Source organism: Saccopteryx leptura, chromosome 4 (assembly GCF_036850995.1).
Source record: "Saccopteryx leptura isolate mSacLep1 chromosome 4, mSacLep1_pri_phased_curated, whole genome shotgun sequence".
Classification (NCBI taxonomy): Eukaryota; Metazoa; Chordata; class Mammalia; order Chiroptera; family Emballonuridae; genus Saccopteryx; species Saccopteryx leptura.
Genome location: NC_089506.1, coordinates 205924011 through 205940319, shown reverse-complemented (window position 1 = coordinate 205940319; position 16309 = coordinate 205924011). Strand labels below are relative to the sequence as shown.

Genomic DNA, 16309 nt, shown 5'->3' with positions numbered 1-16309 from the left:
AATAAAATTTGTTCCAAAACTTAAATGGAGAACAATTGATTCTTATGTCACCAACTTCAGCAAAATAAAAAATGAAATGACTCAAGAAAAATTAGAATAGTTTAATTGACCCATAAGATCATTGATCATGGAATTACATTGGCTTAATAGCATTCACTTTATTTTTTTTTAAATAAATTTTTATTAATGGTAATGGGATGACATTAATAAATCAGGGTACATATATTCAAAGAAAACATGTCTAGGTTATTTTGTCATTAAATTATGTTGCATACCCCTCGCCCAAAGTCAGATTGTCCTTCGCCACCCTCTATCTAGTTCTCTGTGCCCCTCCCCCTCCCCCTAACTCTCCCCCTATCCTCCCTCCCCCCACCCCTGGTAACCACCACACACTTGTCCATGTCTCTTAGTCTCATTTTTATGTTCCACCAATGTATGGAATCATGTAGTTCTTGTTTTTTTCTGATTTACTTATTTCACTCCTTATAATGTTATCAAGATCCCACCATTTTGCTGTAAATGATCTGATGTCATCATTTCTTATGGCTGAGTAGTATTCCATAGTGTATATGTGCCACATCTTCTTTATCCAGTCTTCTATTGAAGGGCTTTTTGGTTGTTTCCATGTCTTGGCCACTGTGAACAGTGCTGCAATGAACATGGGGCTACATGTGTCTTCACGTATCAATGTTTCTGAGGTTTTGGGGTATATACCCAGTAGAGGGATTGCTGGGTCATAAGGTAGTTCTATTTGCAGTTTTTTGAGGAACCACCATACTTTCCTCCATAATGGTTGTACTACTTTACAGTCCCACCAACAGTGAATGAGGGTTCCTTTTTCTCCACAGCCTCTCCAACATTTGCTATTACCCGTCTTGTTGATAATAGCTAATCTAACAGGGGTGAGGTGGTATCTCATTGTAGTTTTGATTTGCATTTCCCTAATAACTAATAAAGCTGAGCATCTTTTCATATATCTGTTGGCCATTTGTATCTCTTCCTGGGAGAAGTGTCTATTCATGTCCTCTTCCCATTTTTTTATTGGATTGTTTGTTTGTTTGTTGTTGAGTTTTATGAGTTCTTTGTAAATTTTGGAAATTAGGCCCTTATCTGAGCTGTTGTTTGAAAATATCATTTCCCATTTAGTTGGCTGTCTGTTTATTTTTATATCAGTTTCTCTTGCTGAGCAAAAACTTTTTATTCTGATGTAGTCCCATTCATTTATCTTTGCCTTCACTTCTCTTGCCATTGGAGTCAAGTTCATAAAATGTTCTTTAAAACCCAGGTCCATGAGTTTAGTACCTATGTCTTCTTCTATGTACTTTATTGTTTCAGGTCTTATATTTAGTTCTTTGATCCATTTTGAATTAATTTTAGTACACGGGGACAGGCTGTAGTCGAGTTTCATTCTTTTGCATGTGGCTTTCCAGTTTTCCCAACACCATTTGTTGAAGAGGCTTTCTTTTCTCCATTGTGTGTTGTTGGCCCCTTTATCAAAGATTATTTGACCATATATATGTGGTTTTATTTCTGGGCTTTCTATTCTGTTCCATTGGTCTGAGTGTCTATTTTTCTGCCAATACCATGCTGTTTTGATTATTGTGGCCCTATAATATAGTTTAAAGTCAGGTATTGTAATGCCCCCAGCTTCATTCTTTTTCCTTAGGATTGTTTTGGCTATTCGGGGTTTTTTATAGTTCCATATAAATCTGATGATTTTTTGTTCTATTTCTTTAAAAAATCTCATAGGGATTTTGATGGGAATTGCATTAAATTTGTATATTGCTTTGGGTAATATGGCCATTTTGATTATATTTATTCTTCCTATCCAAGAACAAGGAATATTTTTCCATCTCATTGTATCTTTTTCGATTTCCCTTAACAATGCTTTGTAATTTTCATTATATAGGTCCTTTACATTCTTTGTTATGTTTATTCCTAGGTATTTTATTTTTTTTGTTGCAATCGTGAAGGGGATTATTTTTTTGAGTTCGTTTTCTAATATTTCATTGTTGGCATAGAGAAAGGCTATGGACTTCTGTATGTTAATTTTGTATCCTGCGACCTTACTGTATTGGTTTATTGTTTCTAATAATCTTTTTGTGGAGTCCTTCGGGTTTTCGATGTATAGGATCATATCATCAGCAAAAAGTGATACCTTTACTTCTTCTTTTCCGATATGGATGCCTTTTATTTCTTTGTCTTGTCTGATTGCTCTGGCCAGAACTTCTAGCACCACGTTAAATAAGAGTGGAGAGAGTGGACAACCCTGTCTTGTTCCTGATTTAAGGTAGAAAGTCCTCAGTTTTATGCCGTTTAAAATGATGTTGGCTGATGGTTTATCATATATGGCCTTTATCATGTTGAGATATTTTCCTTCTATACCCATTTTGTTGAGAGTCTTAAACATAAAATTGTGTTGTATTTTATCAAAAGCCTTTTCTGCATCTATTGATAAGATCATGTGGTTTTTGTTCTTTGTTTTGTTGATATGGTGTATTACGTTAACCGTTTTGCGTATGTTGAACCATCCTTGAGATTCTGGGATGAATCCCACTTGATCATGATGTATTATTTTTTTAATATGTTGTTGTATTCGGTTTGCCAGTATTTTGTTTAGAATTTTAGCATCTGTATTCATTAGAGATATTGGTCTGTAGTTTTCTTTCTTTGTGCCATCCTTGCCAGGTTTTGGTATGAGGGTTATGTTGGCCTCATAAAATGTGTTTGGAAGTATTGCTTCTTCTTCAATTTTTTGGAAGACTTTGAGTAGAATAGGAACCAAGTCTTCTTTGAATGTTTGATAGAATTCACTAGTATAACCGTCTGGGCCTGGACTTTTATTTTTGGGGAGGTTTTTAATAGATTTTTCTATTTCCTCCCTGCTGATTGGTCTGTTTAGGCTTTCTGCTTCTTCATGACTCAGTCTAGGAAGGTTGTATTGTTCTAGGAATTTATCTATTTCTTCTAGATTGTTGTATTTGGTGGCATATAATTTTTCATAGTATTCTACAATAATTCTTTGTATATCTATGATGTCTGTGGTGATCTCTCCTCTTTCATTTTGGATTTTATTTATTTGAGTCCTGTGCCTTTTTTCCTTGGTGAGTCTTGCCAAGGGTTTGTCAATTTTGTTGATCTTTTCAAAGAACCAGCTCCTTGTTTTATTGATTTTTTCTATAGTTTTTCTGTTCTCTATTTCATTTATTTCTGCTCTGATTTTTATTATCTCCTTTCTTCGGCTGGTTTTGGGTTGTCTTTGTTCTTCTTTTTCTAGTTCCTTAAGGTGTGAAGTTAAGTGGTTTACTTCGGCTCTCTCTTGTTTGTTCATATAGGCCTGAAGTGATATGAACTTTCCTCTTATTACTGCTTTTGCTGCATCCCAGAGATTCTGATATGTCGTATTTTCATTTTCATTTGTCTGTATATATCTTTTGATCTCTGCGCTTATTTCTTCTTTGACCCATTCATTTTTTAGAAGTATGTTGTTTAGTTTCCACATTTTTGTGGGTTTTTCCCCCTCTTTTTTGCAGTTGAATTCTAGTTTCAAGGCTTTATGATCAGAAAATATGCTTGGTACAATTTCAATTTTTCTAAATTTGCTGATATTGTCTTTGTGGCCCAACATATGGTCAATTCTTGAGAATGTTCCATGTACACTAGAGAAAAATGTATACTCTGTCGCTTTGGGATGAAGTGTCCTGTAGATGTCTATTATATCCAGGTGTTCTAGTATTTCGTTTAAGGCCACTATATCTTTATTGATTCTCTGTTTGGATGACCGATCTAGAGCCGTCAGCAGAGTATTGAGGTCTCCAAGTATGATTGTATTTTTGTTAGTTTTTGTTTTAAGGTCAATAAGTAGCTGTCTTATATATTTTGGTGCTCCTTGGTTTGGTGCATATATATTAAGGATTGTTATGTCTTCTTGATTCAGTGTCCCCTTAATCATTATGAAGTGACCATTTTTGTCTCTGAGTACTTTTTCTGTCTTGTAGTCAGCATTATCAGATATGAGTATTGCTATGCCTGCTTTTTTTGGGGTGTTGTTTGCTTGGAGTATTGTTTTCCAGCCTTTCACTTTGAATTTGTTTTTATCCTTGTTGCTTAGATGTGTTTCTTGTAGGCAGCATATAGTTGGATTTTCTTTTTTAATCCATTCTGCTACTCTGTGTCTTTTTATTGGTAAGTTTAATCCATTTACATTTAGTGTAATTATTGACACTTGTGGGTTCCCTACTGCCATTTTATAAATTGCTTTCTGTTAGTTTTGTATCTAGTTTGATTCTTCTCTTTTGTTTTTCTATCATTTGTTTCTGTTTGTTTGTGTTCCATACTTCTTTCCTCTGTTGCTACCTTTTTTAAGTCATGTGTTTTTGTGGTGGTTTTTTCTAGGGTGGTTACCATTAAGTAATGAAAAGGGTACCTACCATATTCATTGTAGTACCCTATCTTATAAGTATTTCTGCACTTCATCGTCCTTTGCTACTGTTAATCTCCATTCTCTCCCCCCTTTTTTTTCCTTTGTTGTCACAGTTTAAGTTTGGTTTTATTGTGTTCTTGGTGGAGCTGTTACTTGTGGTGTTGTTTTCTTTTGTTCTTTGAATCTGGTTGGAAAACCCCCTTTAGTATTTCCTGGAGTGGGGGCTTTCTGGTGATAAATTCTCTCATCTTTTCTGTATTTGTGAATGTTTTTATATCTCCTTCATACTTGAAGGATAGCTTTGATGGGTATAGTATTCTTGGCTGAAAGTTCCTTTCTTTCAGGGCTTTAAATATTGGGGTCCACTCTCTTCTAGCTTGTAGAGTTTCTGCTGAGAAATCTGATGATAATCTAATAGGCCTTCCTTTATATGTTGTACTCTTCTTTTCCCTGGCTGCCTTGAGAATTTTTTCTTTGTCATTGGTTTGTGTCATCTTTATTATGATGTGCCTTGGAGTGGGTTTGTTGGGGTTAAGAAAACTCGGTGTTCTGTTTGCTTCTTGAATTTGAGGCTTTAGTTCTTTCCACAGGCTTGGGAAGTTCTCGTCTATTATTTGTTTGAGTATATTCTCCATTCCATTTTCTTTCTCTTCTCCCTCTGATATACCTATTATTCTTATGTTATTCTTTCTGATGGAGTCAGATAATTCCTGTAGGGCTTTCTCGTTTTTTATTATTTTTGAGTCTCTTTCTTCTTCTCTCTGTTGTGCCTCAAGTTGTTTGTCTTCTATTTCACTAATCCTATCTTCAATCTGGGTTGTTCTGCTAGCTAAGCTTGTTACCTCGTTTTTCAGCTCATGAATTGAGTTTTTCATTTCTGTTTGATTTGTTTTTATAGTTTCAATTTCCTTGGTAATATATTCTTTGTGTTCATTGAGTTGTTTTCTGATCTCCCTATATTGCCTTTCTGTGTTTTCTTGTATATCTCTGAGTATTTTTAAGATTTCTATTTTAAATTCTCTGTCATTTAGCTCCAAGGCTTCCAATATGTTAAGTCTTTTCTCCATAGATTTTTCCACATCTATTTGTGTTACCTCTCTTTCTTTTGTATCCATAATATTCTATTTCCTCTTTCTTATTGGCATCTGAGGGTGGTTTTGTTGATAGCACTAATTAGAATTAATAAAGAGTAAAAAGTAAAAAAAAAAAAAAAAAGGGTAAAACACCCCACAAAAAAAAGCAGTAATAATTTATTATTTTCCCCTTTTTTTCTTTCTTCTCCTTCCCTCCTCTCCCCTCCTCAGGGAAATATCATGCCTATAATGGAGGGCCTGGTTTGCAGTGAAGAGTTCAAGGGGCAAAAAAAAGGGGGAGTAGGGAACTACTAAATGCAAAAAAAAAAAAAAAAAGGAAGAAATTCTTAGACAAGCATAAGATGATCTGCCTGCGGGTGATGGTCAACTAAGAAATATAATGAGAGGGATAAGAGGGAACCAGAAAAAAGGACAAAAAAAGGAATAATAAAGAAGAAAAAAATAGAAATAATAAGTAAAAATCTGTTGTATTAAGTGGAGCGAAGACCAAATACAATGGAGACCTTGGGTTGGGAGGACCCAAAATGTCACAAAAATAAACAAACAAGAAAAAAACAAAAACAAAAGCGAAAAAGAAAAATAAAGCCAAAAAAAGCCTTGAGTCCCAAATTAACTAATTTGTTCGTGATTGAGGATTAAATGGGAGGAAAGTAAAACGAGAAAAGAAAAAACGAATAGAAAGGAAAAAATAAGAAAAAGAGAAAAACGAAGGAAGAAATAAAAAAGGAAGAGAAAAAAACAAAATAAAGCAAAAAAAAACAAAAAAAAACAAAAGAGGAGAGAGTGAGAGTTAAGTGTCCTGGAGTATAACCCCAAAGGAGGGTGAGGATGAAGAAGAGAAATAAAATGTAACACTTATGGGTAGTGTAGTTCAAGAAAAGGGAAGCATAAGATGGGCAGAGAATAGAAGGACTGAGGTGGAGGAAATAAAGGCAATAAGATAGAAGAAACAAACAACAACAACAACAACAAAAAAAAATTAGTGGAACAAGTTGTAAAGTCTGTGGATTTTTCTTGATTTTGAGATGTTAACTTCTTCCTTTTTCTTTTCTCTCCCTCTTCCTGGTCGGTGACTCTGTACCCCAGGCTCTGCCCCTGTGTCACACTTAGGTAGGGATTTGCAGTTGATGGGATTCTATGGCAAGGTCATATAATTGGCTTTAGTCTTGCTGGTAGTCAAGGCTTGTTGGCGTTTGCAGGGTCCAACGATGAGAGAGTTTGCTTTCCTGGATTCTCTCTCCTAGTCCCCCCTTCCTGAATTAGCAGCCTGGTGATCCAGCTATAAGGCTGCCACTGCTTCTGCCTGGGGAGTAAGAGGCTCAAAGAGCTGGGAAATCCCCACTCTATCCCCACTCAGTGCAAGGCTTTGGGAAAGGCTCTGGCAGTCAGGGCCTCCAGTGTAATCAGGCGGGGGTGGGAGTCAATTGTTGTCAAGGTGACTGTTCAGCGCCTAGCATTCAGTTGGACCTCTCAACCCAGGCTTTCCACACTTTGTAGCCTGTTTTGGCTGGGAAGAAGAGGCACTAGTCTCTGCTTGCGACTAGTGTAGTATAGATCTTATTATCTGCCAAGTCCTTCTTGTTAGCGTTTATCCCTGAATATGGAGGCTCTATCAATCAGAAGTTGCCCCCGCCCCTTTAGCGAGAGGCACTAAAAAATATCACGCCTCTTGTCTTGGGTCGGTGAACTGAGAGAGATCTTATCAATTAGAACCGAGGGTGCGCAGATTTCACGGGTTAAGTTAATTTTAGTAATTGGGTCGCAGCTGTGCTCCCGAAGGTATTTCAGGCTGCCTGCGCGCGCCCCTCCCCCAACGCTTGATTGTTAGCTTGAATGGCTGGGTGAGGTGCCCCGCCCGCGGAGAGAATCTCCCAAGTAGGGAATACCGCCCTGGGACCTCTCCCGCTCCCTGTGTGCGGGCTGCTGGGAACGTTAGCGGTGCTCGGTCTGCAACCAGACCGGGCGGGCGCGCGCCAGCGGCTGCTCGCCGCTCCGGAGTGTGGGCGGTGCTCGCTCTGCAACCGAACCGGGCGCTGCTCGCGGCTGCTCGCGGCGGCTGCTCGTGGCGGCGGTGCTCGCTCTGCAACCGACCCGGGCGCTGCTCGCGGCGGCTCGCGGCGGCGGCTCGCGGCGGCGGCTCGCGGCTCCCGAGTGCAGGCTGACTCACCACAGGCGCACTTCCTCGCGGCTTGAATGAACGTCCCTGCGGTAGCTTCCTCCACACCCTCGTCTCTCAGATTCAAGTGATAACAGTCCTTTCGCTTTCAGTTTGTGTGGAACTCCGTAATGCTCCGAAGATAAATTTTCCTGTTTCTAGTTGATAAATTTGTTGTGATTTTGGGGAGATCTGTCGGACGCGCTGCTCACGGCGCCATTTCCGTGACGTCACTCAATAGCATTCACTTTAAATAATGTTTTCTTATTGACATGTCATCTGTGTTGATAGGACTCTGATCCAAATATATGTATTCAAAATGTCCCTTTCATCAAATTGGTGTCTAAGGGGGGTGTAAGGCTGGTGGCCGTGGCTGTGGCCACGCAGGTTCACGTTGGATTTCGGCAGATGGGAAAGGAACTGTGGAGCCAGGAAATGGTGGGCCATTCCGTTTATTAGAATCTCGTACCAGCAGACCAGCAAGTGTAGTAGGGATCCCTTCTCCTGAAAACAATAGCAAAATAATGGCCCCTCCCAATGGTGGCAGGCAATCTGCCACCCTGAGGGCAAGCACCTACAGCCTTACATAGACTGTACACACGTGGTGCTGCCCCGTGCTCATGCACCAATTAGGCAAAGTACAAGTGAGCAAGCCTAACACACTTGTTTGCCCAACAAGGGGATAAAAACATTTCCAGCCCCTGAGGCCAGCTCTGCCCTGACCATCTTTACTTTGTTGCTTAGTCTTTTTCATCCCAAAGTGTCCTGACAAAGCCAAAAGATAATGAAGAAAGATATTTGGGTTTCCTGTAAAGGGGTATTTCTATGGTCGTATACTAAGTAGGAGTGGCAGACCATCCCAGGGTCTGGGGAATCAACTTTGAATCATTGGAATTTTGAAAATTGAAGACAATAAAGATCCAGCCCTTATATCCAGTACCTGGTATATAATAACTGTTCAAAATTATTTTATGGATGGTTGGATGGATGAGTGGATGGATGGATAATGTATAGATAGACTTATTGGGGGGAAACCCCTTTTATGTCTAATTTTTGCCTTCTATCTTTGGCTTACAGTATAGTCATTGGCATTAAGTATGATGGTACCTAGATCAATCAATCTAGCCAATAAAATAAAGCTTCTAGAAATATATATATACATATCATATATAATTTTTTTTTAGTAAGAGAGAGAGGGAGACAGGCAGACAGAAAGGCAGAGAGATGAGAAGAATCAACTCATAGTTGCGGGACTTTAGTTGTTCATTGATTGCTTCTCATATGTGCCTTGACTGGGGGCTCTAGCTGAGCCAGTGACCCCTTGCCCAAGCCAGTGACCTTTGGGCTCAAAGCCAGAAACCTTGGGGTCATGTTTATGATCCCATGCTGAAAGCCTGCACTCAAGCTGGTGAGACTTTGCCCAAGCTGGCAACCTGGAGGTTACGAACCTGGGTCCTCAACATCCCAGGTCAATGCTTTATCCACTACACCACCACCTGATCAGGCATAGAGATATTAATAACTACATTAGCTAGGATGTCTCAGCTAGTAACACTCTACACTCTGTCGGAGGAACAAATTTTTCTCTGTAAGGTTCTTCTGGCTGGTCTACTAATCAAATAGACATGAGACAGCTTAGCAAGAGAAAATAACCAACTTTAATATATACATATGTATGGAAATCCCGCATACATGAGAGAGTCAGAGACCCCACATGCACAAGAGGTTCAGGGACAGAAAGGAGTGAAAGGGCCAAAGTTTTGCCACCCTGAAGCTGCCATTTTGAAATATTGATTTTAAACTGTTTATTAAGAAACAAATAACAACAAAAAAAAAAACCTTCTCCTGCCCAAGAGATTTAGACAGAGAAACCTACTTCAGAAAGGAGATTGTAGGATGTTTCCTTGGCCTAATTTGAATTAAGTATAATAAACAAGAAGACTTCAGGCCCGTGCCTATTAGCTAGAAATCCTGTGTCCATTGTTTGTGAGTTACCTAGCAAGGATGTTCCTCTGTGTATTCTACTTTCTCTCAAGTCTCTGTAAATCCCCCATTCTCACTTCTGATTTCCAATATTCTGTTCCCACCCTCCTTCTCCTTTGTCCAAAAATGTCTTATATACCCAGTGTTGCTGCACTGGCTGGAATTTCCATGGACTTCTCATGCCTGTGAGAATTCCCCTTGCGCATGTATTAAATTTTGATTTTCTCCTGTTAATCTGTCTCTGTTAATGTGGTTATTAGCCCAGCTAGAAGAAATTAGAAAGTGGGAGGAAAAGTATTCATATTTTTTTAGTCCTCACAGGGAGATTGAGATATATATATATAAGACACCCTGAGCTAGGGATGAGGTAATGCACTTTGTGGCTTTAAAGAGTCATTGAAAGATGATAGGAGGAAGAGAGACAGAAGTCTCTTAGTAAACAGAAGTTTGCCCTGCCTTTGCAAATAGGTCAAAAGACATTAGTTCTGATACTCTCTTATTATGAGCAAGGTCCTTGATTCAAGTTCTTCTAAGTCAGTGGTAGTCAACCTGGTCCCTATCGCCCATTAGTGGGCGTTCCAGCTTTCATGGTGGGTGGTAGCAGAGCAACCAAACTATAAATAAAAAGATATATTTAACTATAGTAAGTTGTTTTATAAAGATTTATTCTGCCAAACTTAGCGAAAATCTGACATAAAGTATCAATACTTGGTAAGTAATTATTATTATATGCTTTAACTTGCTGTAACTCTGCTTTATAAATTTTATAAAGTAAAGTTACTTCCCTACTTTATAAATCACCATTACTGTAGAACTGGTGGGCGGTTAGAAAATTTTACTACTAACAGAGATACAAAAGTGGGCGGTAGGTATAAAAAGGTTGACTACCCTTGTTCTAAGTAGTTAAAGGGAAGGGCAAAAGTTTCACTTCAGCCTGAAGCTGAAATTGCCTTTAACTAAAGACAACCATATACCACGGAGGCACACCTTGGGAGGACTGTTCTGAAGCTCCACACCACCAAGAGACTTCAAGAGAAATTGTTACTGGATTAAAGAGTCTGGGACCTGGCCGGTTGGCTCAGTGGTAGAGCATCGGCTTGGTGTGCAGGAGTCCCGGGTTTGATTCCCGGCCAGGACACACAGGAGAAGCGCCCATTTGCTTCTTTACCCCTCCCCCTCTCCTTCCTCTCTGTCTCTCTCTTCCCCTCCCGCAGGCAAGGCTCCATTGGAGCAAAGTTGGCCCGGGTGCTGAGGATGGCTCCATGGCCTCTGCCTCAGGCACTAGAATGGCTCTGGTCACAACAGAGCAGCGCTCCAGATGGGCAGAGCATCGCCCCCTGGTGGGCATGCCGGGTGGATCCTGGTCGGGTGCATGCGGGAGTTTGTCTGACTGCCTTCCTGTTTCCAACTTCAGAAAAATACAAAAAAAAAAAAAAGTCCATTTGCCTGTATGAATCAAAGCCCAATAAGACAGAGAAACACTAGTTTGCAGCAAAGAAAGTAAGGGTTTATTTTTAAGAAGCCCATGCCCAGGGATGGGTTAGCTAATGCTCAAATATCAGCTTCTCTGATGGCTTCTGGGCTATAGGTTGTATAGGAAAAATATCACTAATGATGGTGACTAAGGAAGTTAGGGGTCATGGTCAGGGTCGTGGTCTCTACTGGTTGGTCAGTCAATTAGAACAGCCAGCAAGCACAGGTTATACAACCTGTGCTATGACTGGGGTGGGGGAGAAGTGCTGTTGGAATGAACCCTTAATGTGTAGGATCCAGTGCTATTTCAAGAAAGATAAGTGTCAGAATTGAGTTAAGTCAGTGTTCACTGAGAACTTGAGATCTGGAGAACTTCTTGGTGGTATTGAAAAAACACATTAGAAAATTTGAAAGGAATTGATACAGTTGGGTTTGTTGCCTGTGGAATGAGGCCTTTTCACAGAACATAAGGAAAGCCTTCTATGGACCCACAGATGGGAGGAGAGGGTTTAGTGGTAAGGTTTATTATAGAAGAAAAATCAAAGGACTGTCCCAGGTGAGCTCCAGCGCACTGTGAAAGGAGTCGAGCCTTGTCTTCATTAAGCCCTGAGAAAAGCCAGTGTCCTTAAATTCTGTGCCATTGGTTCAGTCCGGTTCAGTCCCCGCCCTCATCCTGATAGCTTAGTCTGTGTTCCCACTGTGCTCTGGCTGGTGCTGTGCCCAGGCCTGTGCTTGGAGCTCATGTGGTCTGTGTGGGCCCCAGGTGGCTGCTAGATCCACATGGCTGCTTTGGAGAGAGAATGTGTGAATGAGGTGGGTAAGTGTGTGTTACCCAGCGATCGAGAGAGAGAGAGAGAGAGAGAGAGAGAGAGAGCTTTGTTAGCTAAGATTAAATTATCTTGGGCTTGGAAAGGACCAGGATCTTCTTCAAACTAAACAATCAATTTCCCAATTCTTTGCGGCTGGCTTTGGGCCCTTCCCCTAACCAATCCATTTCCTCTATCTTCTGGGTTGTCACATCCCTTATCCAATCTGATCCTTTCCCCAGGCTAGGTTCTGCCTCTTATGGTAACCATCTTAGCTCTTACTGCACAAGCCTCAAAACAGAAGCACCTCCCCCATGCCATCTTGACTTCTGTTGTGCATATCCAAAAGTCCTGCTGTGTCATCTGGTTTTTACTGTGCACGTGCCCAGCAGAGGGACCTCTCCCTTCTCCCCTCCCCACCAACCCATAATCGGTACCTGTACCAGAGGGCGGGCTGTTTCCTGGGGCAATCCTTCCTCCCTACATGGGGGAAGGGAGGAGTGTTAATCTCTTTGGTGGGGCAATGCTGGGATCCCCTGGGGAGCCTATGAATGCTGCAACCTCCTAGCAATGCAGGCCCAATATCTGATTCTGCTTCACAGTTTATGCTTATAATGTCTCATTCCCTTTGCTCCCTTCCTTTATTAATATCTAGTTAACTGTGCTAACAAGTTCACCTCTTGCAGTTCTGCCATCACCTCAGAGGGCTTCTCATTGGTAGCTAGCTGTTGCCACGTCAGCTTAAGCCCCAGAATGAACACACATTAAGCAGACCTAAGCCCAAAACTCAGCAAGGAGCCAGATCCAGATAGACCAGATTCAGAGCCTGAAGCGAAGCTGCTAAGCTTTCCAACACCAGCCAAAATTGCAGATGCCTGAGAAAGAAATATTTACTGCTGTAACTACTGAGACTTTGTTGCTGCTTGTTATTCAGCAATTGCTGACTGTTGGTCAAATAAGTTTTTAAATATGATATATGTTTGCTCACTTATAGTTCACATTGGGTGTGGGGGACAGGCTCTAAGCAGATAGGGTGGTTATAGCCTAAGGCTTAGTTTTAAGACTAAGCTTTTCCCCACACCCTTGACTGACTGCATGATGTGGGGTGGTGCACTCTCATGAGGAATCCCATTATGCCTCAGATAAGTGACTTTGTATTAGAGACTTCCTTGTTTGTATATTGGATTAAAGGTTTGGATTTCTACACTATAAAGTGGGGCAGAGCAGGAGCTTGCTCTCTCTTGGTTCCTGAGATTAACATTAGAGAGGAAAGCAGAGAAAGACCACGTGGAGGAGGCCAGGAGAAGCAGCCAAGATGGTGGAGTGCTGAAGGAGAAGCCAGTTTGTGTAGAGTTTGTGCAGGGAGAAGGAAGGAGATGGGGAACAGAGGTGATTAAGTCTGGTGAGCTAGAAACCTTTGATTCTAGGAAACTCGGATCGGTCAGTAGCCTTGTGAGCGCTGAATGAGTGGGTTCTGGAGCCCAGTGTGTGTTTCTACTTGCCTGCCGGGTGCAAGCTAGGATTATAGATGATGGCCCACCAGTTTTTGGCTCCACTGTTCCTTTACCGACCATCCAAATCCTACGTGAACCTGCATGGGCTAGGCAGCTGTAATGGTGGCCGTGGCTACTGGCCTTACACTGACTGATACAAGCAGCAGCAGCATTTCTTAAAATATTATCTCTGGCATACATTGATTTTATTATCAGGCACTACATAGACTGCTTTCTCTTATTTAATCCTCACTTCAGGAGATGAGTATTATTATTTGCCCATTATATAACTCGGGAAACTGAGAACTGAGCAAGTAAGGTTCAGATGTTTCCAAGATGCTTGAAGCACCAGGAAATAAATGTCTATCTGACTCCAAAACTACTGCCCTTTCCATTATGGAGTCAAATAACAATAGTGCCACTTACTTGCTAGCTAATATATTTAACTTCTTTGAGATTTAACTTTCCCATCTGAAACACCCAGGTAATAAATATAAACTTCATAGGGTACCTTTGGAGACTAAAAAAGATACTGCCTATAATTCATTAATTTCATTACCTGGAACATAATAGGTGATAAATGAAGCTGCTGTTATGTTGCAATTGTTATTAATAGTAACAGCACTGTCTACAGGTATTGCCTATGCTGCTTCTTATCCCTGTAATACCCTCCTTTCACATTCTTGAGTGGAACAGTAACTCACTGATTGCCCTTTAAGTTTCCACTCCTTTTGATCTCTCTTGGCCAATCGAACTTTCCATCTCACAACTCAATTCCCCATTGCACTTGTGCAAGATTCTTTCACCAGCCAACTCTCTGACACCAACTGTGTATTCAATAATTCAATTCTGGCACTACTTAGTTAAAGGGACTAATCCTGTGGGAAACAGGCTGTGAGCTGACAGAATCCTTGAAATTTAGATTTTGGGGGGACAGAGGTGTGGGGGACTGGCAGTAAGCTGACAGGGTCCTTGCTGCCCATCCCCCCACCTCACTGGCTTGATTAAGTTGCTAGAGGCAATTTACATGCCCTACTTCTCACCCTTTGTTTATTCAACTGTTGGTTGAAATGTTATGCATGATGGGGGGGGGAGGGGGGATTCCTGTTTATGCCTTAAGAGAATTCTTGTTTATATTTTGGGAGGATTCCTGTTTATGCCTCAGATATGTGACTTTGTATCAGAGACTTGCTTGTTTTGCAAACCGCTCTGTACCGTATAATAAAGCAAACCAGGGGTTTCTCTTTGCTCTTGCATGCCAACAGCCTGCAGAGACCTCCGATTCCATTCTTCTTCTCTCTGTGTTTATTTCCTAATTCCCCACTGTTGCCACTCAAGCCGCCTGCTCCATGCCCGGCTCTGCAGCCTCTCTTGCCATTTGGGATCCCCACCCCACCCCCTTCTGGCTGCGGGGCCAAGCTAGGCTGCAGGGGCCCTCAGGGCTGGCAGCGACAGGGCTATAGAGATGATGTGGACGCAGTATCTGCTGGGGCTGCACACGTTCGTGGCCTCCACCGTCATGCTGTGGAGCTTCTTCATTTACCTTCTGCAGAGGCAAATCGACAGAACAATCCGGTACCAAACTGTTCAACATGATATCTTCCCCTTATCTCCTGTGTCCCGGAATCAGCTAGGCCAGGCGATAAGGAAGATCCTGGTGCTAGACCTGGGTAAGACACTGATTTACACCCACCCATGATGGGGTTCCGAGGCCCACAGTGACCTGGCACGCCTCCTGACTTCATCCTCAAGGTGGTAATAAACAAACATAAGAGGCCGTGTGTGTATTTCTTCTTATAAGTAGTGAGCCAGTGGTACAAGCTGGTAGTGATCACCGCAGGCATGGAGATTTATGGCTCCGCTGCGGCAGACAAACGGGACAACAGCAGAAGCGTTGTCAAGAGGAGGCAGTATGAAGAGCTCACCCTGCCTCCCAGCACTGCACTTTGGAACTGGGCAGTCATGTCCAGGACCTCTCTGTGGTCCACTGTGACCTTCCCAGAATTGTGATCCTGGATAACTTCCCAGGGGCTCATAGGAGTTATCCAGACAAACTGGCTCCTGATGCTGGGTGCCCTCAGGTTCACCGCTGATATTCGCCCTGTGCTGAGCCAAAACCTTGACCAACATAGGTTCTGGTGACAGCTGCTCCCCCTCCACCTGAGTTGGGGGTGGAGGGGAAGGGTCAGTGAGCCCTTGAGATGCCATCTGATGTCCTGTCCAATGGTGAGGGCCGCCTGGGCAGGATCTGCCCCTCCTTCTCCTCTCTGCCCTGGGAGCCCTGCCCTCCATATGGAGTGTGGATGGACACAGGGGCCAGACTCTGAAGCATGTTCACGCTCCCTTCAAACCCCAGAAGGGAACATAGCAGAGACCTAGAAGAGCAGAAATGGTGTCTGTTATAAAGAGACAGGATGAGCCAGAATGACAGGCAGACACTTGATAATCCAGAGGCTAAGAGAGAAGCCAAGCCAGCTTTCTTGTGACTTGATTTTTTTTAAATTCTTGTATGAATAAACAAACAAGCAAACAGTAACTGTTGGAGAGGATGTGGAGAAAAGGGAACCCTTCTGCAATGTTGGTGGAAATGTAAATTGTTGCAGCCACTATGGAAGACAGTATGGTAGTTCCCCAAAAATCTTAAAACTAGAACTACTTTAAGATCCAGAAATTCCATTTCTGGGTATTTACCCAGAGATCCAAAACACTAATTAGAAAAGACATGCTACCCTATGTTCATTGCAGCATTATTTACAATAGCCAAGATATGGAAGCAACCTAAGTGTCCACCATTGGATGCATAGATAAAGAAGAGGTGGTACATATACAAAATATAATATTATTCAGCCATAAAAAAGAGAGAAATTCTACCATTTGCAACA

The 16309-nt window shown here is 41.7% G+C and overlaps 1 pseudogene; it reads left to right on the top strand.

Moving 5' to 3' along the window:
• The first annotated feature begins 14892 nt into the window (after positions 1-14892).
• LOC136402513 (CTD nuclear envelope phosphatase 1 pseudogene) lies at positions 14893-15569 on the top strand (annotated as a pseudogene).
• The last annotated feature ends 740 nt before the right edge of the window (positions 15570-16309 follow it).